This window comes from Astatotilapia calliptera, chromosome 1 (assembly GCF_900246225.1).
Source record: "Astatotilapia calliptera chromosome 1, fAstCal1.2, whole genome shotgun sequence".
NCBI classification, from domain to species: Eukaryota; Metazoa; Chordata; class Actinopteri; order Cichliformes; family Cichlidae; genus Astatotilapia; species Astatotilapia calliptera.
In genome coordinates, this window is record NC_039302.1 from 16,106,739 (window position 1) to 16,130,517 (window position 23,779).

Consider the following 23,779-nt stretch of genomic DNA (forward strand, 5'->3'; position numbering starts at 1 on the left):
TTCCAGTAGAAATGGGCTGACATATCCTGAGCATAACCATATATAATATCCACTGAAGTTAAAAATAGGTGCTTTGCAACATTAAACTGCAGTGTGCAGTACGCATTTTTCGGACCATAATAATAATAATAATGGATACTTTATTGATCCCCATGGGGAAATTACTTGTTTTTCTCTGCATTTGACCCATTCACTCAGTGAAGCAGTGGGCAGCCCACTAAGCAGGCGCCCGGGGAGCAGTGTGTAGGGACGGTACCTTGCTCAGGGGTACCTCAGGGTAGCCGTTAAGTGGATTCGAACCGCCGACCTTCCGATCATGGGGCGACCACTTTACCTACTGAGCTATCCCTGCCCTAAGGTGCACGGGATTATAAGGCACATTAAGCGAAACAAAGCAGTCAGATAAATCAAACTTTATTAAACTCATTCTTCTTGTTTCCTCCACTTCTGTACCATTGATTCATTAATGTTGAATTCTCTGGCAGCTGCTCTATTCCCATGTTGTTGCAGTATATTAATGACTAACCTCGTATTGTGGATGGATTATTTCAGTTGTTCTCCTGACTGAAGTTTGGTCCGTTTACAGCATCCTGCCATGCGATTGCATTTGTCTCTAACCATGAAGAACCTTCACGTTAACTTTTATAAGTGGAAAAGTGTTAGTGTTCGTCCTCCAGCTTCACTGTTTATGTTATGCTAACATAGCTGTGTCGCTAGCGATCACGTAGCACATCATTATATACCAGCTAGCCCAACTTCAGTAACCCTACAAACGTCACTGCTGTTTAGTTTCCTGTCTTCATTTATGTTGGAAGTGATAGCAGAGCTGTACGTTTGATTTTTTTCAGAAATCTCTCAGTCAGAACATGCAATATCATGCTTAGGTAACTAGCGAAACTAGCGAGCTAACTTCCGCTAGCTTCCTGCTAACTTCTAACTCCGTTAAATGTAATAACTTTTGTTTTCATGGATGCCTGGAAGTTAAACTTTATAGTTACACCTGGTAAAGCAGCAATGCTGATCGTTTTATTAAAGATGAAAGAATTTAGACAGTTTTTAACTCTAAGTGATGCTGCAGTTTTGTTTGACCTGAATTATACGGAGTTTAGGACCCAGATTACTCCCAGATTTAAGAGCATCTTAGTCCGACAAATACGACAATAACAACGGCCGCTTGCATGTTCTGCAAAAAAATGTGCTTTGTTGTGTATCTGACGGACAAACACCAAACCAGTTCCACATCACGGAAGTTGCACCATTTTTACAAACCAATTCTGGTTCATCTGTTTCACTCAACAATCGGCCATGTGCGTATGAAAACAAAGGCACTGCGCATGCGCGTTTTACTCCCATTCTATCGCGATATTTCATTTTCCTATCGTTGCCTAACATTATACCGGTATTACCGTGAACGGTATAATATGGCCCAGCCCTAATTTGCATACTGCTTTTTGGTTATTTCTTTGTCTCTGATGATCTAAGTCTCCATACATAGCTCTTGAGATGTCTGTTTTTTTTGTCAGATGCACTAGCATTGGTTCACCCCATTCCATGTGTTCATTATTTCTAGTTTTTGCAGTACAGCATCTGTGATATCAAAGAAAAACACAACTTTTTGTTTCAGTCTCTTACCTCGGTAAAGTCCTGCAGTATTTCTGGTCTGAATGCCCTTGCACGATGCCTATGTGGCCTGTGACACTCTTTATGAAATCAGACAAGGGCCTGAGCTGTTGTTCCAGGTTGACTTTCAGCTGCCTCTGATCTGCTCTATGATAGGACAGCCAGACACAGAGCTGACTGAAGAGGTGCGTTATAGCCTTGGGGAGCACTGTTGAGTTTGTGTTTTATGGTCCAGACTTCTGATGGAAAACAAGTAGTGATTCAGGTTTGCAGAAAGTGAAGCAAAAAGATATCTGTGCCCTGAAACCTGTGTTAAATCTTGCCTGTCCTCCATAATCCCAAAACATCCAGAGAAGGCCTTTCTCTTTACACAAAGAGAACACGCACTTCAGGTGCCATTAGTGGTCATTCACATGGAACTGTTGGTCTCTGTCCTCACTGCACACAGTGAGTCTAGTCTTAAGTTTAAACGGCAGGACATTTGCAGTGTTGATACAGCTGATGAGATGGTTAGGTAAGTAAAGCTCTCTAAACTATACCTCTGTCTTTTTTTCTTTCTTTATTTTGCTGCAACCAAATGTTTGAGGCGCAGTTCTATTCTCCAAGCTCCAGTGAAGAGATTTATCTCTTTCATCAGTCATAGTCTGTCAGCATCAAAGACGGGCTCTGATTCTTGTTGAAGGTCACCATTAAAACCAGGGCTGGTCTCACTAGCTCGCTCACCTTGGAGCAGGATTTAGAAAGGCTTGTAGAAGTGCACACATGTTGTAGCTTATTGCACCGTGCCTCACATATTCTTCTGTTCCTCGCTGACATGTGACCTGCAGTGCTGCAATAAAGTTGGTGAAGAAATCTGAAAAACACTGCTGATATTTCAGCAGCTTGATAATGGTGACAGTGAAGATGCAGAAGTGAATATGCAGACCTGTTGTCATGGTGATGCAGAGCTAGAAATGTCTTCTAATTATGCATGATCATGTTAAATGTTTGAAGTCAGCTCTGCATAGTTTGAAGGTGAGGCTTTTTACGAAGAGGAGTTAAGTGGAGCCACACTTTAAGCAGGTGTTTCAACCTGTTGACCTGTATTAGTATAGAAACAAATCTTACACAGTTGTATAGAAAACATAGAAACGTGTCAGCGTTTGGAGACTTCTACAGTCAAAAGTTAGGCTTTTATGGGACTCATGTCAGTCGGGTTAATGTTTTGTCTAAATTTGCCTGTTCAGTAGATTTTGTGGGTGTGCAGCACATATGCGTCACTCTCTCATGCTCTCCTGGTGTAGCTTAGTCAACGCTCTTTATCTAAGACGAAAGCATCAGTAAGAAGTTTGTCGGTTCCAGTAGGTAAACAACCGTTCCACCTTGGTGTTAGTTGGCTTTTGTTCCCTGAGCAATGCACACATATTTTGTGATTCTCACCGCAGATTTCATGTGAGCTGATTTCATAGGCTGTGCACAAAGATGATGATCCATTTTTCTTTCTTGCTTATTTCATTGGCACCTGTTTGACTATCTCCCTGAAGATGGATATCTGTCGTCTGTTCTGCACCGTAGTTGAACTTCTTATGTCACTCGTATTTCCTTAGCAGTTTCTTCTAAAAGAATTTGTGCAAAGGGACAGGTCGGCTGTCTTTTTTTTTTCTGTTTAACAGAGTATAATTAAAATATAAAACACTGCTCTCTTTGACATACTCTGCAATACAGGCTAAGCAGAATAAAATATGCATGTCCAGAAGCATTTTGTAGAAAGCTGACAAAAAAATCTCAAATCTTACAAAGGTCTCTGGAGAAGGTAGTAGTGGTTGAATCACGCTCAAAACAAGTTGTTTGTGCAACACGTTGTCTGACTTGGTCAAACAGTACAAATAGCTGGTCTGAGTTGTCATGCTGAAGGGGAAAGGAATGGGGATATTATTTTTATTTTTTAATTTATTTTTTAACAATAAGGGAACATATTTTCATTGTCTCTGGAGTGACACAATGCAGTGTTTTACTATATTGTACAGATAACAGTTGTTAAATTTCAAACACTTTTACTCTTAGTAATATGGTGTGTTAAGCACTATAATGTGACTCGACCGATTAACCTTATCTACCAAAGTTGGCTTTGGTTTCATCGTTATGGTCTTTGTCAGTTGGTTTTTTGTTGGCGGGTTGTTTTTTTTGTTTTGTTTTGTTTTTTTGGGATCAATAAAATGGATTGTCCTTATCCTGTATTACAAACTCTGGGAGGGTGGTGTTGTACTCCCTGTCTGGATTGTAACAATCCATCAATCCTGTACTTCCCACTGGGAAAGCCCCCACAGGTTCCACTCCAGTACAAACACAAATGCACATCTAACCATCATCCTCCTTACCACTCAGGCCCTCCTAGGGAGGTCTGACCTTAATCCTGTCTTGCATTCACACTTGCCACCCTGCCTGTGCTAAAACTGAAAACAAGATGCTATTGAATTTTTCCCTTTAGCCCTGTTATAATGCATTAAAGCATATGAAATGATGTAATACGTGTGGGTTCAGATTGGAGTTTTGTCCCAAAATCACCGGAATGCCAAACCCAACACTGGGCCCCTGTTAAATACCCTCCCATGTCCCGCTGCCTAAATCCTGATAAACCCTTGTCCTCATTGTGTGGTTGGACTGGGGGCAGGGCCAACAGCAGTACACTGACTTCAGGATTTCTCTTTATGCCATTACTCGTTGACCTGTCTCTGACGTATTTCATATAGTCACTTGTTGTTCAGAGGTTGAATTTTTTTTCCCCAGACTTGCAAACCATACAGTCATAAAAAGGATACTGGTGCATGGAAATTCAAATTGCGTGGACATGACATGTCCAGGCGCGGAAGGTTAAGGATAAGGAAAAGTTTATCTTTGTAACATATTGAAATCACTTTGAAGTACATGAGGTAACATGTTTTTGATAAGACAAAGATGGGAGTATCTAGTGTTTAGTTGGAGGAGCAAATGTGGGGACAAAATGCTTCACTGCTTTTGTCAGTTAAATAACTAAGAGATCCTTTGAGGATAAATTTTACCCTCTCCGTCCATCTGAATGTGTTGCATAAAAATGTGAGACTGTTTGTGTTTTTCTGTTCAATAATTTTATATATATTATATATATATATATTTTTTTTTATCCTTTTTCAGAATTCGTGGATTCTGCAGCAGCAGGTGTATTTTCTATTTGGATTTTAGCCCACTGACATTCTCCTACAGCCATGGAATCGGTATGTTGACACAAATAATTTTTTACTTGGTCTTTTTAGGCCTCTTTCACTGAACCTCTACTAGCGAGAAGTTTCTTCTTAAAAAGATGTTTTATGGCTGTTTGTTTCTTTTGAGGGCTTTTTGGGATTGGGATGCATGTTGTGTGCAAAGACATTCTTTACGAGGAGAGCACAGGAATCAAATGATATTCACATGGAGAAGTTTTCAGGTGTTTGCTATGGATTGAAGAGTTAGCTCTGAATTGACCTCTCTTTAGTTTAGGTGACCCTATATTCATAGCTTGTTCTCCTGAAGTTCTTGACTAATTTCATTGTGATATATTTGTAGAGCCCCCCAAGAATTAGATTTGGATATTTTGCAAGTAAACTTGTTTGATATGATCTTGTGTAAAACCAGTTTCTATTAAAGAAAAATGAAAAAATGGATAACTCCAGCTCTGGTGCGGTGTGACAGTCTCTCCGTGTTATTCCCAACATGCCCTTTACTATCAAACATCCATTTTGAAATCCAGGTATAACCAAATAAGCTAGAGTAATAATTCTTTTGGCATCTAAAACCAGACGAATTGGACTTGGATATACCGGATTTAACATGTCCCAGACCACTGTTTTCTTCCATTTGGGGGTAGGGCTGGGCCATATCATACCGTTCACGGTAATACTGGTCTAATGTCGGGCAATGATAGGAAAATGAAATATCACGATAGAATATGGGTAAAACACGCATGCGCAGTGCCTTTGTTTTCATACGCACATGGCGGAAAAAGCGTGCCGGCGACAGGGAATAAGAAGGGCGAAAGCAGATTGTTGAATGAAACGGATGACCCACACTTGGTTTGTAAAAATGCTGCAACTTCAGTGGTGTGGAACTGGTTTAGCTTTTGTCCATCAGATACACAACAAAGCACTATTTTTGGTAGAGCATGCTAGCGGGCCGTCGTTATTACCGTGTTGTTTGGAAAATACAGCACACTTAAAATCAATCCTTTGATTTTTCTGAAAATCGACAGTGCCCCATATAATCCTGTGTGCCCTATGTATGAGTTCTGGTTGTGTTTACTGACCTCGAAACGATTTTCTGTGGTACACGGCGCTCGAAAATCTGTCAAATGTTTTAGTAGAACTTTGCTAAGCTACGAAGCCGCACCGCTTGATGGATTGTCGGAGTGTTGCGGCTATCATCGGCAGGAGCCTCGCGGAGTGATACGTACTGTGCTTCAGCATAGTATTACGGTATTGTGTGTGTATAACCTCTTTTTAAGTTTTGTGGATATTATACATGGTTATGCTGAGGATATGTCCTCCAATTTCCACTGGAAATGCCTTTTGGTTAAACTGTCAGCAAGGAATTTGCATTTGTGCTGTTAAATTTTTATATAACTTTAATGCAGATAAAAACAGCTGCTCGTTTAAGTGAAAACACCTCGATTTTTTTTTAATATTTGTTTTGCACGAATAAAGTTGTGGAGTTGTAAAGTATCTTGTCTAGTGTCAATTATATCGTCAGTTATATCGTTATCGCAAATTTTCAAATGTATATCGTGATAAATATTTTTGGTCATATCGCCCTCCTAATTTGGGTTTGCAAAAATCACATAAAAAGTGCATGGAACAACAAAAACATAATCCAAACAGTTTATCGATCTGATCAGCTGTTCAGAGCACCTCCTACATTGGCATATACGGCATCAAGTTGTCAGCATGAACTAGGGCTGCTCAATTAATCGAATTTTAATCACGATTATGATCTGGGCTTTCAACGATCATTAAAAATGACTGAGCCGATTATTAGCCCCTCCCTAATTTATCCGCGACACCTTAAAGGCCGGTCCGTGAAAATATTGTCGGGCATAAACCGTCCGTGGCGCAAAAAAGGTTGGAGACCGCTGATTAAGAGGACCCGAGGGAAGCCCGGAAAGCTAAGCAGAAGTTATTTGGAGAGTGACTGCCGTTGGTTGAAAAGAGAGTTTTAAAAAAAAAAAACTTCAGTGGTGTTGCACACTATTTTATATTATTTTTTAAAGTCATTGTTAACCCTTTAAAGCCGGTCAGAGCAGCACGCTCCGTTTTGCGTAACTATTTTTAAATCCCTGTAGAACCTGAACCGTGTAAGCTAGCGCAATAATTTGTTTTGCATATGAAACCGGAGGAGTTGTACTTACATCTGATGCCATCAGCTTGTCCTCGGTCACGGTTTCCTTCCACATAAAGCTTTGCAAAAATTGCATAAAAAGCGCTTGCAGGAACAAAAACATAATATTCCAGAAACACGCTTTGCCGTTCCTATCAGCTGTTCGTAACACTTCCCACAGTGAAATGATGCACATGCTGTTTTCTTTGCAAATTTGCATCATAGGATTGTTTTTTGTTTTTCCTGCAGTATATAAAAATTGCTGTATCTCCAAAATAAAACTATGAAGACACTCAAAATAAATTTCCTGTGGTGGGAAACTATTTTTTGCAACTTTATTGTATTTAAAGTTTTGAGGGATAAGCCTCTTAAATTTCTCCAAGTAGAAATATATGTAAACAAAACAAAAGCGATTTTCAATTTTTTTTGTAGTTTATTGCACTTTTTTGCAATTTATGTAATTACTATGGACTTAATGCATACATATTATTAAAATATGGGCTATAACAGTTGTGTTGATGTATAGCAACTTGAAATGCTCCCACAAATGGCACTACAGCATGTAAAAAAAATAATATAAGCTCTGGTGGACTCGGTTCTATGGTAGGTCTTAAAGGGTTAAATAAATATCGTCAAATAATCGTGATCTCAATTTCAGTGAAAATAATCGTGATTATCATTTTTGCCATAATCGAGCAGCCCTAGCATGAACCTCCATGTGGTTTCATGCTCACCGCTAACTACAAAAATAGGAAAAGATGTCATTTTCATGGGATTTGCAGTTTTTTATTTCCCCTGAAGCCTATTAAAGCTCCACTGGTGCTATGGCATCATCATATGGTATGTTTTAATGCGTTACTGACTAAATTGAAATAAACATCACAATTGTGTTAAGTGTTTCTATGAGGGCAAACATGTTTTGTTGCAGTGCAGCTTATATACTTACCAATGGTTTGTTTTATTTTTAGAAAGCAAACTTTGTTATTCAGAATTTTCACTTTGGCTGCAAATATATATCAGTTATAAAATGCTCTTTTTTTCTACTTATCATTAGACCCTTTACATGCACATATGTGCCTAAATGCTACAAGTAGTTGGATTTACTCTGTATTGTTAGGCATGCATGAGACTGTGCAGGAGATGCTTGTACCAACAGGCAGGCTGAAAGCTCAGCAGCCCCTGAGCTCTATCCATTGGAATGCATGTATTAAGAATAGGGCTTAGTGCAAGCCTAACCTCTGCTTTCCTGTCCCATTGTCAAAGGCTGTGTGTGTGTGTGTGAGACTGTAAAAAAGTAGGTCACAGCTCATGTAGTGCAGAACTAGCATGTGTCCAACAAAAGCCCTCCGTTACCCTCTATCTGTCTCACTCACACATGCATTGCACACGCACAAACACATCTTTATGTTTGATTAATGCGAGTAGCTGAGAGCACAACCCATTTTACTGTACTTCTATCAACAAACACGCACTGCCTTGTGGCAGGAAATGCAGTAAAGTTGGTAGCAGTTAAATATAATTCACAGATGAGATTGAAATGAAAGGGCAAAAAATAGTTGGTTTTGTTTTTTTAACTCAGCTGCTGAAGGTTCAGCGTCTGGACTGTCTGCACTGCCCGACACCCAACAGCTGCGAGGCTGCCTATGCACCTCTTCTGCACAAATTCATCTCTCTCTGTTTCCTCCCCATCCGCCTCTCTCGCGTCCCTGCGCCTGTGGCCGTGCACTAGCAAGAGCAGCTTCTGTTTACCTCTCCGAGCTGCCTATATCTGCTTACTGTCAGTGGAAACCAAGGAAACTGATCACAAAGCTTATTATCGTACCAGGAGTGGAGCTCTGTGTGTGTGTGTGTGTGTGTGTGTGTGTGTGTGTGTGTGTGTGTGTGTGTGTGTGTGTTGCCACTCTCCTCCTCCCTCTCCTCATGTGATGCTGGTCACATGGTTTCCAGGCAAGCAGCTCAGTAAATCAGAATCAGACTTTTATTTTTAACCGCTTTAAATCCTCCACCTGGTCTCCGTGGTTAGCAGAATTGACTGAGGTTCCTGGTGATTACTTGTTCTTTTCTCTGCCCTGTGTGTTTATTATTACCAACATGACTGTTTTGGTGTCATGTCTGCATGAGTTGTCTGCGTGAGTTTTATGTGGGGTTAACAGTGATCTGCTCGTACAAATGGTACAGACATCATTTTAGCGTTATCTTTTCTCACATTCATTTTTCTCGGCCTGAAGTAGAGATTCCTGATCAAGATTGTGTAGCTGAATGGGTTGCATAGCGAGCACAGATTTTTCATATCATGACTGAAAGAAGAGGTTCTACTACGGTGCACCAAAGCCCCTGCGCTGACTTCTTTATTAATCAGCATCCATACTGCGTTTTGACAGAAATGTTTAACTAATATGTTTGTAGAACTACGTTTATGAGCGTATGAACTATGACCACCATTTGTCTGTCCTCACTAGTAACCACCAGAAATACCAGCTAGTTAATCCAATTTTCTGTTTGTTTGTTTGTTTGTTTTTATTATATGCAATTCCAGTTTTCTGTTGGTTGATGCCACCCACCACTAGCAGCCTCAACAGACGGCTGCGCCCCTCTTTCCTTCTATGTCTGGAAATTGTAAACAAGCAAGGTGAAAAGTAAGCAGATGACAGCTGAGTGAAGCAGCCAGTTCTGCAGCACTTTGTTGTAGAAAATGAGCGGTTGTATATTGGCTGTGTCCGAGTAAACTGACACATGCGTAGCAGTATTCTGCACAGGCAGTGTGGACACTAACCTGTAACAATGAAAGGCTGCTGGCACACTAGATAAATTAATCCGAAGTGGTGTAGCTGAAGCCCCACCCACATATGAAGTGATAGACTCTATCCAGTGGCAGTTCCAGATTTGATTACTGATTAACCATTATCAGAGGCATTCTTTGATATGCCTTTTGTCGCCTGAAGTCAGGTTTGACTTTATGGTCTCTGGCCAGTATGTTGCCATTAACCACGTTCTGTGTGGACAGGAAGAACCACACAGATCTGCAGCATTTAAAATATGATTTGACTATCGAAAGATTCTAAATTCACATGTAGCACATGATTGTATCCTGTTTCAAATGTTTTCTTGTTTTTAGTCTTTCTCTGCTTTAAACAACTGATAAATTAGTCATCAGAAAGATTCCTAAGTGATGGGAACGTGTCTTTACTGCATGGCTTCTGTCTCAGTCTATGCTGTAGCCAGCCATCAGCAGTGCTGATATAATTCTTTTATCTTTCAAAAGAGGAGCTGAGAGGGGAGATGTCTGGGTGTTCGATTTGGTGCAGATGAAAGGGAAAAATTCTTGTAATCACACCTCCTCCACTGGCTCCCTCACAACTCCCCTTCTATCTCCTCTTCCTTCTCCAAAGCAGGGCTTGTTCCTCAGTGGGGATTAGTGTGAGCGGCAGCTCTGAACAGGGAAGTGGGCCCTGCCAGTCACATTACATAACTCGCCCCCGCTACTGCGGCTCGGCATGGCCCGGCTGGAGAGAGGACCATAGAGGCTTTGTTTTCCCAGCCTTCCCTTTTCCTCTCCTGTGCTACTGCTCCTCCTCCCCCTGAAGCAAACTGCATACTGATGCTGTATAGAAGGAGCCTGTTTACAGGGAACAGGCAAAGCACTGTGGTATAGAGTTTGGAGAAATACGCTAATAGCCACACTGAATGGCAGAGAGCTCACATCTTAGGCATAGGAATTTGAGGTCCGCTATAGATTGTTGAGATTCAGGAAAATGGGAAGAGGGGGAATGCAGTACTAAGCTTAGCTTCCTACCCAGCGGCTCCATATCAGTGTGTTGGACTTTGACTTGCATTTGATGTGAAATATTTCAAGGATGACAGGCTGTGAGAGAGTTTAACTACTCCCTTATTGTTTTTGTGTCATTGTCCTGTGCTTTTTTAGCACACTCACACAGACACCCTCTTCCCCATGTGGCAGAATGCCATTTCTAGTGGGTAGTGAGTGGGAGGCCAGTCTTCTCCGTGTAACGAAGGTTCAGACCATTTAGCACTATGAGTGAGTGGAAGTAACTCGTAGGCGTGAGAGTGAAAAGAATACAAAGCATCGCATGGCGGAAGGCACATAAACACATCTTGCAGCATTGAGCTTGCTCCTTATTACTGCTGTTTTTTCTGCCATGAATTTGGGATAGTTAACAGATTGTTTCAGTGGTGAAAAGTGGTTTAAGTAATTTGGCAGAACATGATTGACTCTTAGAAGCCATGGACATTGCAAATCCATTTATTCTGTTTGTAAGAATTTAATAGCATGTCTTTAGAGACAGTTGACACCATATTTGCGAACCAACACATAATTGGGGGTGAAGAAGTTAAACTGTTACTACTTCTTTTCATAGATCATCGTTTTTGTTTTCTTGTTTTTTTTTCATAATTTCTAACTTAATTTTTGTGTCACTATATCAAGCAGTCTAGCTATGCCAGTAGGTTTTTATTTTGTGTTCATTTATGCGTGTGATTTTCAAACCACGTGCAATTACACTTGGTTATCAAAAAAGGACTCTTATGAATTCCTAGGAAAGCAGAATTCACATCAGCTCGTGGCACCAATTTCAGCCATTTTGGAAGGTATTAAATCAACATGTAGTCCAGTTTTTGTTTTTGTTTTGTTTTTTCTTTTTCAATACTCACAGAAAAATTGACACAGTTGTTTTTTTTTTGTTAAAATGAAATTCTACAACTCTGTATTTGAACTCTGTTGGAAGCTACAAGAGCAATGTGGTCTTATGTTTGATAACATGCCACCTTGACTTTACAATTGGGTGATTGGGTTATTTTCACAGACCACAGGCACCCTGCCCCCCCCCCCCCCCCCCCCCAAAAACAAAACAAAACAAAAACACCCTTCCATTAGGAATGACCAAGGGGTACTGCAAAAAGGGGAAATAAATACTTTTTTCTTTTCAGCGCTTTTAACACAATTCAGATCTGGTTGCCATGGTGACTGTAACCTGCTGAACTGCTTGGCCCCTCATCACTGCATGCTGGTATATTTCATACTGCATTTGTGTGCAATCAGATTGGACATTTCTCCAATTTATTGTTCTTTAGGGTTTTCTCTCTGTCTTTTTATTGTATATATTTGTTAAAGAATGCATGCGTATACAAAATGTTATACACCGAGAGAGAGTGTGAGTGGCCAACGCATTCAATACTGTAAACATAGCATTTATATCTAATCCCGCTCCTATATTTGCTTAAAAACACACAAAATAGTGGTATCACTGCATAGCTATGAACACAGGATGTTGGTCTGCTTTCATCTATTTAAAAAAACAAAAAAAAAACTTAAATCTGCTCTTGCTGGGAGGTCATGGTTGTTTCTCAGGCAGTGTTTTCCTCAAGCTAAAGTACATGTTAATACACGCACGCACAAAGAGGAAGTGTACCTGATGGTTAGACTGATTTAGGCTCACTGCTGCTTCATGATGTTGGTGGTCTATGAATTGCCAGCTACTTATTCTATCATCAGCCGGAACCCTGTATTTAAAAAAACAAAGTCTCCTTGCTGAGTCACATTTTCTTCTTTCACTTCTTGTTTTTCGAACTGATCTTAAACATCACATCATAGCAGCTCACTTTCATTTTTGTCATGTGGCAGTATAATTATTGTTGGATTTATTTATTGTTAGAAGATGCTTGTCATTTTGTAAAATTACAATTGTTACATTACATCCTTTCTTTAAGGGGAAATCAGTTAAAATAATAACTTCCTCCATATTCTTCTAGATTATTTGTAAAAATTGAGAGGGCTATGCTCGTCTGGTTTGTATTTGTGTACTATCTCGGCTTCATCTCTACATTTTGAGACAGGCTTGAGTGCGCTTTCAGTGTGTCAGCCATGAGCCAAGTTCCCATCAAAGAGTAGCTGCTACACCAAAGACTGTGTTTAGATGTGACGGCTAATTTTAGAGCTGCTAGGCCGTTGTCCAAGGTGGGGGAGGATAAGATAACATTGAAGTAGTCCTCCCTTCCCTACACAGTTTGGTTTTGTTTGTCCATCCAATAACCCTCTTTCAGCCCCTGTGGCTGTTGTGCATAAATAGAAATGCTGGGTGGTGGTGATAGTGTGTGCAAGCCTAAATCGTATTCATATTTTCAAGCTCTCAAATGTTGTCTTAGATCTTACTGACAAGAGCACAAGCAATGACACATGCTGTCGCGTGCCAACATTGTTTGTATAATTGGTTAAGCGAACTTCAAAATTGGTGCTAAAAAAGAGGTTTTTGGTTTTCCACCAAAAGGAAGCTTTTTGTAAGTGGGATTTAATATACTTAAAAAGTACTTACTAAATGGCAGAACAGGAAAAAGCATCAACTGCTTTTATGTCGGGTAACACAGACACATTTCCTTAATGGCGTGGACTAATCATGCAGATATGCATGGTCACCCTCCAAACGCCCATTGTGAGCAGAAATAACCCTTATTATTTATTATTGAAAGTGAGGACAGTGGAAAGATAACAAAGCGATTCATGTTGTCTTGTTTTCAGTTTCATGCTTCTGTGTCAGTTGTAATGGCTTAACCTGGATTAAGAGTTGGTATAAATTGCAAAACTTAACCATATGTTTTACTGTGTTTAGAATCTGTGCTACTCGGTAAATCTCCTCTCCTAGAACAGCAGTTTAAAAAAAAAAAAAAAAGGCAAGCAAAGGGCCATTAAATGTTGAATGAGTGCAGAGAGCGGCTAAGATCCGTACTCTACAGTTTCTAGCCATAATAGCACCGATAATGGACTGTGTTCTGATTTGTTTATGTCAGAAAAGCATCTGGTTTCAGGAAATTTAGCCCTGAGTGGGTGTAGATATGTTATTTGTTCTTTTATTTATTTATTTTCTGCCACTGATCTGAATTTCATCCATTCAAGCCATGCTCACACACAAACAGACCTACGAAATCCCAGTTACTCACTCACTGAGGCCGCACAACATATGTGGCAAAGCTGTCCCTGTCTGGCCCCACTCTCTCCAGTCCCTCTCACAGCCACAGAGCAGTGACCTTGGTTTCAAGTAGCTATGCTCTGTTAGAAAGCCAACACCTCTCCGGGGATGGGCTGACCTTGTTGTCTGACACAGTGTAAGTCTGCACGCCCCTCTCTCTATCTCTCTCTTGTCTTTTCTCCTATTCACTCTCCCACACCTCAGTGTCAACAGCCTAAACAGAGTCCTTCTGTGTTAACTTCACCTTTGCAAATGCAGAATAGTATACTGCACAGGAGTAGCCCTCTATTGTTGTGTTGTTTCAGTGCAAATGCAGCAAGACTGCGAAGGTTCTGCAGGTTTGGGCCTCTCCCTAGCCAGGTGTTCCTTCATCAGACAGCCTGTCCCTCTCAGTGACAACGCATCCTTTTTATAAGGGTGCGTGCAGCAGTGCACGCGGGTGTCCCCTTCCTTTCTGTCTCTGCCTTTGATTTCCTGCAGCTGTTCGGCTGTGTATGTGGCATGGACGGGTCCGAACATGAACACAACTGAAAGAGTTTTTATAGGTGGAGATTTTTTTATGCTTCTCTACTAAGCTTATTTCTCTACTTCAGCCTTCTTGCTTTATATTGACTCTTTCTGTGCTTTTGGTGTTTAGTGTTATTGTTGACACTAAACACCCCCTAGTTTTCACTTGTGGTTACAAAAAAATGGGGGTCAGCGTTTACGTGCACTCTAATTGTGATTATAATCATGAGCTCTGTGTGACTGACCATTCATCTAGTTCACATTAACGTCCTTAGCTTCACTGTGCTGTGTTTTGAATATTGTTGGAGATGTTTTAGAAAGGCTTCTTTAGCTTCAAGGCTTCTGAGTGGGTGTATCATTGTAGATACTTTACTGACAGCACCGTGAAAGAAAAAATAAAATGCTGGCCTTTATAACTAACTTCTCAGCCAAGGACAGATATCAAACATGGTCCTCAGAATCACTTCTTAGATAAAAATTCAGGCCACTAGTTTAGTTCAGTGATTGAGCGGAAGACAAATGCTATATGGCTGAAATGCAGGGGGCACCAGGTTTGAGTCCAACCAAAATGGGCAAAAATGCCCATTTAATAACGATGAACATTCTGTGACAGGCTAACTTTACTGTTCTAAACATTAAACATTTTTAAAATATAGTTATAAAAATATAGTAAATAGGTCTGGAGTTTTTCTTGTAGCTGTCTTTTCGTATGTTCTAAGTGAATTTAGTGAAACTAAAGATATTCTCAAATGTTGAATAAAAAGGGACAGAAAAAAGAGCATTAGTATCTTGTTTATTGCTATCTGGAAAACATTTCCCCCTGTAAATCACAAAGTGCTTTGCAAAAATACTCATACCTGTCAGCATGGTGGCTTTTGATGTGTGCAGTCCAGTTGTGTCTGTTTGTGTATGCTTTGCGTCAGGCTTCAGACTGTGTAAAAGCTGGGCCAGCCAGCCAGGAGGACAGACGAGGAAGCAGATGGATCTGTTTGGACTTAACCCTTCCCACGCCACTTCATCCTCTGGGCCTCGCCAAACCTGCACGTCTCTCTGCAGAGCAGAAGGAAGGGAGCGGAGTAGCTGACTGTGGGTGTGCATGGAGTTCGGGGGGATGGGATGCACACTGATGCTAATACCAGCAAGCAAAGAAGATGGACACAAATCAGAGCGAAAAGAGAGACTGTGCCTTTGCAGACTTTTAGTTACACAGTTTGTGTGTCATGAACTGTGCTAACACATGGCTCCTGCCTCCATGTTGGTCCACTGCTGTCTCCCTCCAGCTCTTTCCCCTCCCTGGTGCACTTTGCTGTCTGCTTTCTCAGCCAAACCAGCACTTAGCTTGTTTGTCCTGGGACTATTTTGCTTTTTCTGGGATATAAAGTCATCATAACTTGTGAGATCCCTCGGCTCTCTTCCAACTGTTTTAGTCTGTGTTATTGCTCAGGCCATCTTTCATTGATGGCGATTTCACCTGCAAATATATAATTTCTGACACTTGTGTATAAAAACCCATTTGCCGCAGACATGCATCCATCGCTATCTCCTGTAAGCTTGACTTGTTCAGCACTTGTAAGCAGGAGTATGTCCTTAAAGTGGTTTCAGTGTGACCATACTGCATTGGCCTGTCCAATTTGTCTACAAGCATAACCATAGAGGGTTTGCATGTGACCTGAGTTTTTGTCGACTTTCCCACAGTTATTCCAAAATCTACAGCAAATGTCCAAAATTTATTATAAGCTATCAATACAAATACTCTCAAAATAGTCATTTAAAAAAAGCAGACTTCTACTGATATGCACCAAGCAATGTAATGCTTTTTCTGCCTGTGTAGTAACACCCAAGCAAATAGACAGTTGTTGGTCATAGATTAAACATTCAGAAAAGACTATCAGTTCCATTAGACTCACTATTGCTCTTTAGACTGGTAATTTGTTATTGTACACATCCATACACTGCGATATGATTTAAATTTTAAGCTTTGTTTACTACACTGTGTGTGACGTCAACTGAAGAATAAACATTGTTTTTGAAAGCATTTTCATTTTCTTTTAGTTCCAGAAACACTCCCAACAGCAGCATGTTACTAAAAATGTTCCTTAGGTTGTTTTGATAAAACAGGAAACACTTCCTTTCACTTTGCCCTCTCCATTGTGTTTAGGGTGTAAAGTCATGTCAAAATATGGGACTACATGCCCTCTGTTTTAGTTGTTTTGGACTCACAAATTTGATGAAGGAATGTGAGGTCCTGGTTTAATGGCAAATCGATGGTTGCTGAGTAAAGTTTCTGGAAGACTCCCTTCCTGCTCTCTGTGTTAACCAGCGGACTGTAAATAGAAAACCCCAGGGGAGGATCAATACCACATCTGCCTGTTGATAAGGAGGGAAGCTCACTCTGTGAAAGAGATGTTTTTTCTTGTAGTGTGTGTGTGTGTGTGTGTGTGTGTGTGTGTGTGTGTGTGTGTGTGTGTGTGTGTGTGTGTGTGTCATATTGAATCTAAAAACATGCCACCAACACTTTTTGTCACGTTGGAGTGGTTGGGCAGGTTGGTTGACTTTGTCTTTTTGCCTGTCAAGCTGTGCCACAGGTTTTGAAGGACAACACACAGTTGTCTTAAGTATTATCTTGGCTTCTCTGTAACATAGTGTCATTTTTTTCTCTAAAGGAACACATTTGTTAACAATAGCTTTGGTACCCCTTTAGCAGGCCTACCAACTACGCACCTTTTGCCACCACAACAACCTTTGTTAAGCTACACTGTGTCCTCCCCCTTTCTCCTCCCCTTTGTCATCTACCAATAGAAGCGAGAGCTGAGTGTGGCATGGGGGTGGGTGGCGGGACAGACATCTGTGGTCCTTCCTCTTCAGCTCTCTCTGGGCTTCACTGAGTCAATGTTATTGTTCTCAGAGATGTAGATAACCATAACAGAAGGAGAGCAGGAGACCCATGGTCAACTAGAAAAAGGGGTGGAGCACTGAGGTTTTTGTTTGAAAGCTATCAAGTCTATAGTGTTTTTTTTTTGTTTTTGTTTTTTTGTTTTTTTATGGGGTCATGAGTGGTGGGGGTTGGGAAGGATGGTCTTTAAGGCCCTGACCTCTGATCTAAAAGATATATTCAGGACTTTTGCAAGACTGCTAGCTGTGCTTTATATTTCTTTTTATACTATTTTACTTGTTTCACCCAAAGAAGGGTTGTGTACTGATCTCTTTATTTAGCAGCCATCAAAACTCTTCTGTTCATGCAAGTTATTTTGTACCTCTTTCATCTTGTGACACTACTGATATATTTTTTTTTAATCTCTGTCAGAGTCAGTTGGGCCTTAGTATTGCTTTTGTTCAGTGTTTTATTTATTTTCGTAGTAGTGTAAGCGCATATATATGTAGGTTTGAATATGTGTATGTTTTCCCTTTCTTTTTTTTTAATAGAAATGCCATCTGATTAATTAGACGTGTTTTTTTGCGTAGGTCCTCCAAAGATGACCTTCCAGTTATGTCAGTTTGTGTCTGTATGTGTGGTACACTGCTTGTTTTGGATAGTATTTACCAACTTTGAGAGTGCCTCTTTTCATTTGCCTCCATGCCCTTTGAGTTGGAGAATATTAAGTAGTGTATGTTGATGTATCAGGTGTTTTAGAGACGTAGAGGACCAGTATGATTTATACTTTTGCTATTTGGCACCATTTCTTTTTTTCTTCTTTATGTTATGTCGTATGTGTGCGTGTGTGTGTTTGCCTACCAACCTGAATTCTGAGGTCTGACAGCAAGACTTCAGATGTATAAGGATGAATAAAGAAGGAGAACATGGGAATCTTAGGTGTGTCACATGGCATATTAAGGTTTCCATGTGTTTGGCTGGGACCCTTGAAAGGGGAAAAAGTGAATTATTTCATTTAAATTTGTGGGTTTGATTTTTTTTTTTTTCCCGGCAATGTATTCCTTTTCCACTTCATTATTCAACATTTGCTCCAGTTGTGAGGGTTATATTTAGAAGTGTTGTTGGGGAAACCAACACTCTGTTTATCAAAGATAGTCGATGGCCTATTCCTTTGGTTTTAATGAACTGCAGCTCAGGGCAACTAAAAAATTATTTACACAAACCCGTGGACATAATCCCTCTGGTCCTGCCACCTTTTCCCTAAGACTGTGATTATGTGTTACCTCATTAATACTTCCTTGTCTTCAACCGCTAAATGCACCCATCTTGTGAAGCTAGTAAATCAATGTAAACACAGATTTGTTCAGTCTTCTGTTTTTAATGAATTAATTTGATTAGCGTTTATAAAATATTGTGCCTTAAATGATGAAACACTAAAAATACGGTGAGTCAAAAGACAGAAAGATCAAAAGACCTTCCAATTATAGGCTTTGTCGTGTCTTTATCCATTTTGGTGTTACGTACAGCGAACACAATTACTTTCATTTGTTTATTTCCTGCTCATATTCCCAAATCCCCGTACTTTACCTGTGATTGGCTCTTACCCTGACATTTTTGTCTCTATCTATTCAGCCCTAACCTCACCAAGCTATGAGGATTAGCCAGTCAAAGGCAAAGTTGGGGCTGAATATCATAGAACATGTGAAATTGAGAGTGATTAGTCTGATGAGAAAGCTTTAGGCTGATTAACACGACTTAACAGATGTTACATTTACAAAAGCTACAAATTGACCTATCTTTGCTCTTGAAGTACATTTTACATTTTGTATCTATTGAAAGCAAACTTGTTAAAACCTTGTCTGAGCCACAGATTGCCGTTTTGTTTGATTTTTGTTTTGTTTTCCCCCCCCCCCATGGCCAGAAGGGAGAGTGACTCACTTCATCCACCCTCACATTGAGAGGGTTTGTGTGCTTATGAGGAGCTAGTGCCGTGTGTGTGTGTGTGTGTGTGTGTGTGTGTGTGTGTGTGTGTGTATACGTGTGACAGTGATGTGTTCAGATAAGACATCAGAGGTGTGGTTACTGTCTATTTTCTGTCCTCCACCTTTATCTGTTGCTCCTGGCCACATCACAGAACTTACTCAGCCACAGAACATGTAAGGTTTTGTCAGTCAGCTATAACCTGCTGTGTACCCTTAAATCCTAAGTGAGAAGGAAAATGATAAAATAATGTAAATAACGAACAGTCCAAGCTGCTACCTCTGTACACATTTTTTTAAATGTTTTTTCCAGGTACCATTATGCCATTGCAAAGAGCTGGTGACGCTTAGTGAATTTAGCCAGTTGTGCAGTATTCAAGTTTTTACAAACAAAGGTCTTTGCTGCTGAAAAAAGAAAAGAGGAAGATGAGCTTGTCAAAACCTGATGGGGATGACTGACAGATGTGTAATGTCAGAGGACTGTTCTTTGAACTCCTTTGCATAGCAGAAACTGGAAAGTTGAGATTGTGAATTGAGTAATAGTTGAGCTAAATTTACATATGTATTTGCAAAGCCTATTGTATTAATTCTTAGAAATTTACCACAGAAGATGGCTGTGCTGTTCCAGGTCCAGAATTAAATACCATGCATTCTACAGTCTGCTATATGGATATTGACATTGAAATGGCAAAAAATCATTGCATTTTAACCACAGTGTTTGTAGACTGGCAAGTGTTGAATTATATGCACAAAATCACAACAACAATAGCTATTTTATATCTCTTAGTCCCATGCACAAAACTGCTGTGTGTGTCTGTGTGTCCCCTCCTCTTGGACCACGAAGAGTTGAGCAAGCATAGTTGATGCACAGGTTCAGCTTATCCCCTGACCATTTTTACCTATATTAGATATATTGTAGTGTTGCCTAGCAGACATATAGTAATGGAATAAAATGAGCCATTGTTTGCATTTGTACACCTACACTTTATAAAAGCATTTTGGTCCATGAAAGTTGAATTACGCATGATACATTATACCACTATTGTGTTGCCTGGCAAGCCACTTACCAATGGGCTAAAATGACCTCATCATGGAGTGTTTTGAAAACCATACTTGAAGTTGTTTGGGGTTTTTGTGTACAAGAGCACTGTCACAAATTTTTGTGAATGTGTCAGTTATGAAATTCTGAAACAATCCAGATGTTTTGAATAACAAATGACCGATACGAGTGTTTTTGTTTGCTTGGTTGGTTTTATTTTTGTTAATTACTTAACCTGTTTGTGTCAGGGGAAACAAGGATGTCTTGATTCTAAAAGTAACAGCAGTTTTAAGTGCGATGAAGAGCTGAAATATCTTTAAATGTTCAGTCCCTGCAGAATTGAAACGACACACCAGCTACTGCCATACATGGATGTCATCTGAGTCACCAAAGTCTAAATAAGGTGAAACTGCGTTTGAATCTGTAGTTTTTCTAGCTGATGTCATGGTATCATTTTTAGTACTCGGTGATCTTGACTATAGTGCCCTCCATGTAAAATATAGTACCGTATTTCCCGGACTACAAAGCGCACCTGAATATTAGCCGCACAAGCTAAAATCAGGGGAAAATCCTGTTTTGTACATACATTAGCCGCACCTGACTAAAAGCCGCAGGTGTTTCAATGTTGACTTATCATATGTAAGAGAATATGCACAAAGGGAATTGTCAGGAAAGAGATGGCTGTTTGGAGACACACCCCTTTTATTAATATTTTGAAAAACAAGTTATGGGTACATATTTGCACATGTAGTACATAACAGTAACCTACAGCACACCAGAAAAATAGATTCGGACTACCTTTTAGGCTCAGGTGCAGTGACACGGCTTTAACAAGAAGAAAAGTCAGTCATTCACCATCTTTCTCTTCTTCCTGCGCTCTAAAACCACCAAAGTCCTCTTCTCCAATGTCGGATACAAACAGGCTCAGGATGGCTTCGTCATCCACTCTCCGCTTCTCTCCTTCGTTATCACTTTCAAAACCAAAGAAATCCTCGTTGTCAGTGTCAGAGTCGAACACCCTCAGAAGGGCCGTGGCGGTGTCCTCCTCTCCATCATGCAGCAGTCCAGCCCTTCAAAATCCGTTGGTGATCGTGGATGTTTTCGCACTTTTCCACGCTGTCAGAATCCACCGGTGGAGTTGGGCATAACTTGCTTTTCGCAAGTTTATCGCCGCTCGTCATCCATGCCTCCCGCTGATTGCGTAGCGCTACTTTGAAGTTTGTTTTTCGCGCTACTTCGTACGGCACTACGTTGCCTGGCGGACGGACATGTGACTAACATACCACTCTTGAACCCCGATCCTTCCGCCAGGCAACGTAGTGCCGTACAACAGCGGAACAAACAAAACAAATCGTCTTACGATATCACAAAAATCATGGAAAATCCATAGAAAAGCCGCACCTGACTAAAAGCCGCAGGGTTCAAAGCTTGTGCAAAAAGTAGCGGCTTATAGCCCGACAATTACGGTATATAATATAAGTATCTAAGAAAATAAATATAGTATAGTCTACTGCATTGCAGACTATAATGTTGATTTCAGATGGCTTCTTTTTTGTAGGTAGCACTTTAATGTTCATATGAAACCTGTATGCCGTTGTATGGAAATACTAATGTAAAAGCTCCAATTTCGCACTTGGTGCAGTAGTTTGTATCTGTGTGTTGGCGCTGAAAGCAACAAAGTGCCAACATTGCAAAGCTTATGACGTGCACTTCTGTTATGACTGTGTCTCACAGGAGTTGATTCAGATCTATGGTGACTTTGAAGTGCTCCTTTGTGGTCCTGAAGTTTTGTTTTTCACTGACAGAAATGTAAAAAAATAAATAAAGAAAAGATATTCCTTTGTCACACAGGACTAAGGGCATTTAGTTGTAAATGTAGAATAATCTTGCCAAAGAAGCATGAAGAGGCTTTGTTTTTAAAGTGAGCTCTTGTGTCAAAAAATAATGATGCACTGATTCGCTCTGAATTGGTATTGCTGGTACAGAACTTTTTATGTATTATTTGTGTAATTAATAACATCACGGTATAAATAAATGGGAATGATTATGAACAGAGCGTTGGTGTCTGTAGTTTGATTGGTCAGTAGTTGATTAAATGTTGCATTTTATTTTCTCTTTCTGTGTTTCATTTAGTGAAAAGGGTTCAAGTGTTCCTTCCTCTTACAATGGTGAATTACAACTGTTTGTATGCTACTGGATTGGTCATAGAAGCATGAGTGTGTGAGTGTGTCGTAAACGCAGTGTTTTTATTTTCATTTTATTTTTAGATTATTAATCATATTTGGGGAAGTCATCACATCAGCTTTGTTTGGTACCTATTGCAGTTTTTTTTAAGAAGTCCTTCAGATTTCCTCTTTTTTTTTTTTTTTTTTTTTTTACAGATGTGTTTTATAGTTCAAGCCTCTAATGACACGCAACTCCAGCCTGATATAGAAATTTCAATTTGAAGTATGGATTTATGCTGCTTTTCTGTCAGAATCCAGTAGTTATCGATGCTGCTCACAGTGTCCCCTGATGTGGCTGAATACCAGAACTGGAACAGTAAATTATTCTGCTCATGCCTGTCACACACAGTAAAAAGCCTGGAAGGAAATGTATGCTCTCACATAAATAAACAAGTGACTTGACAGATGTGGAAATGGATGGATCTGTGCTCAATTTCCAGAAAACGATAAAGACAGAATTTATTTTTTAACCATTAGGGCTGCACCTTGTTCTTATAATGGAAAATATTTCTGCTGTCTGGGTTCACTGGGTTTGAAACTATTTTAAGGAGATTTTAAGTTATTTTTAAGTTTTCTTCCCACATTGTTTTTATTACCCTTGCCGTATTTGGTAAAGAACGCTGGGAATACTTATTCTACTTATAGTCAAGTCTATTATTTTACCAATAACATGTTTGACCCAGAGCCAGCCCCGGACTTCCTAGGACCCCTAAGCAAAATTCTGCTTAGAGGCCCTCCTGTCTGACCTGTGAGCCATGTAAAACATTTGCCATTGCCACACAGTCACACCTGACACCACACTGCTCCCACTACAATCTTCCCTCCTTCAAAAGCTTTGCTGTCACATTCTTGGTCTAAGAATAAGTAGACCTACTTAGAACTGATTGGTGTATAAAAGAAATCGATATTTACTGAATCGTATGTTCTTGCTGCTGCTTTTTTGCCCCACTTGGCACTCTTATTTATGTTGCTTTCTTTTGCTTTGTGTCTAGCAGTTTATTTTATTGACGTGATTCGCCATGTTTCCCAGGTGCTGCTGAATTTGTGTATTGAGCATAGCTGGGTGCTCTGTCACTTTTTTGTTTTAAATTATGATAAGATTAAATCAACCCTTTAAAGCCCTTTTATGTTCAATCAGGACACCTTATCCTTGATATTGGCATCTGTTGGCATTTTTCGTCCATAGCCTTGTGTGTTTC

General features: G+C 40.1%; 1 protein-coding gene across 3 annotated transcripts in view; it reads left to right on the plus strand.

The window, feature by feature from the left end:
• The window catches only part of ankrd11 (ankyrin repeat domain 11), a 116,259-nt gene that overhangs the window by 27,400 nt on the left and 65,080 nt on the right, over positions 1–23,779 (plus strand). For 2 of the 3 annotated variants that reach the window (XM_026166284.1, XM_026166297.1), the window contains exon 2: positions 4,771–4,850. The exons of the other annotated variant lie outside the window; for it this stretch is intronic. The gene's annotated coding sequence lies outside the window, so the exon portion shown is untranslated. The remainder of the gene's footprint in view (positions 1–4,770; positions 4,851–23,779) is intronic. 3 annotated transcript variants of the gene reach the window in all.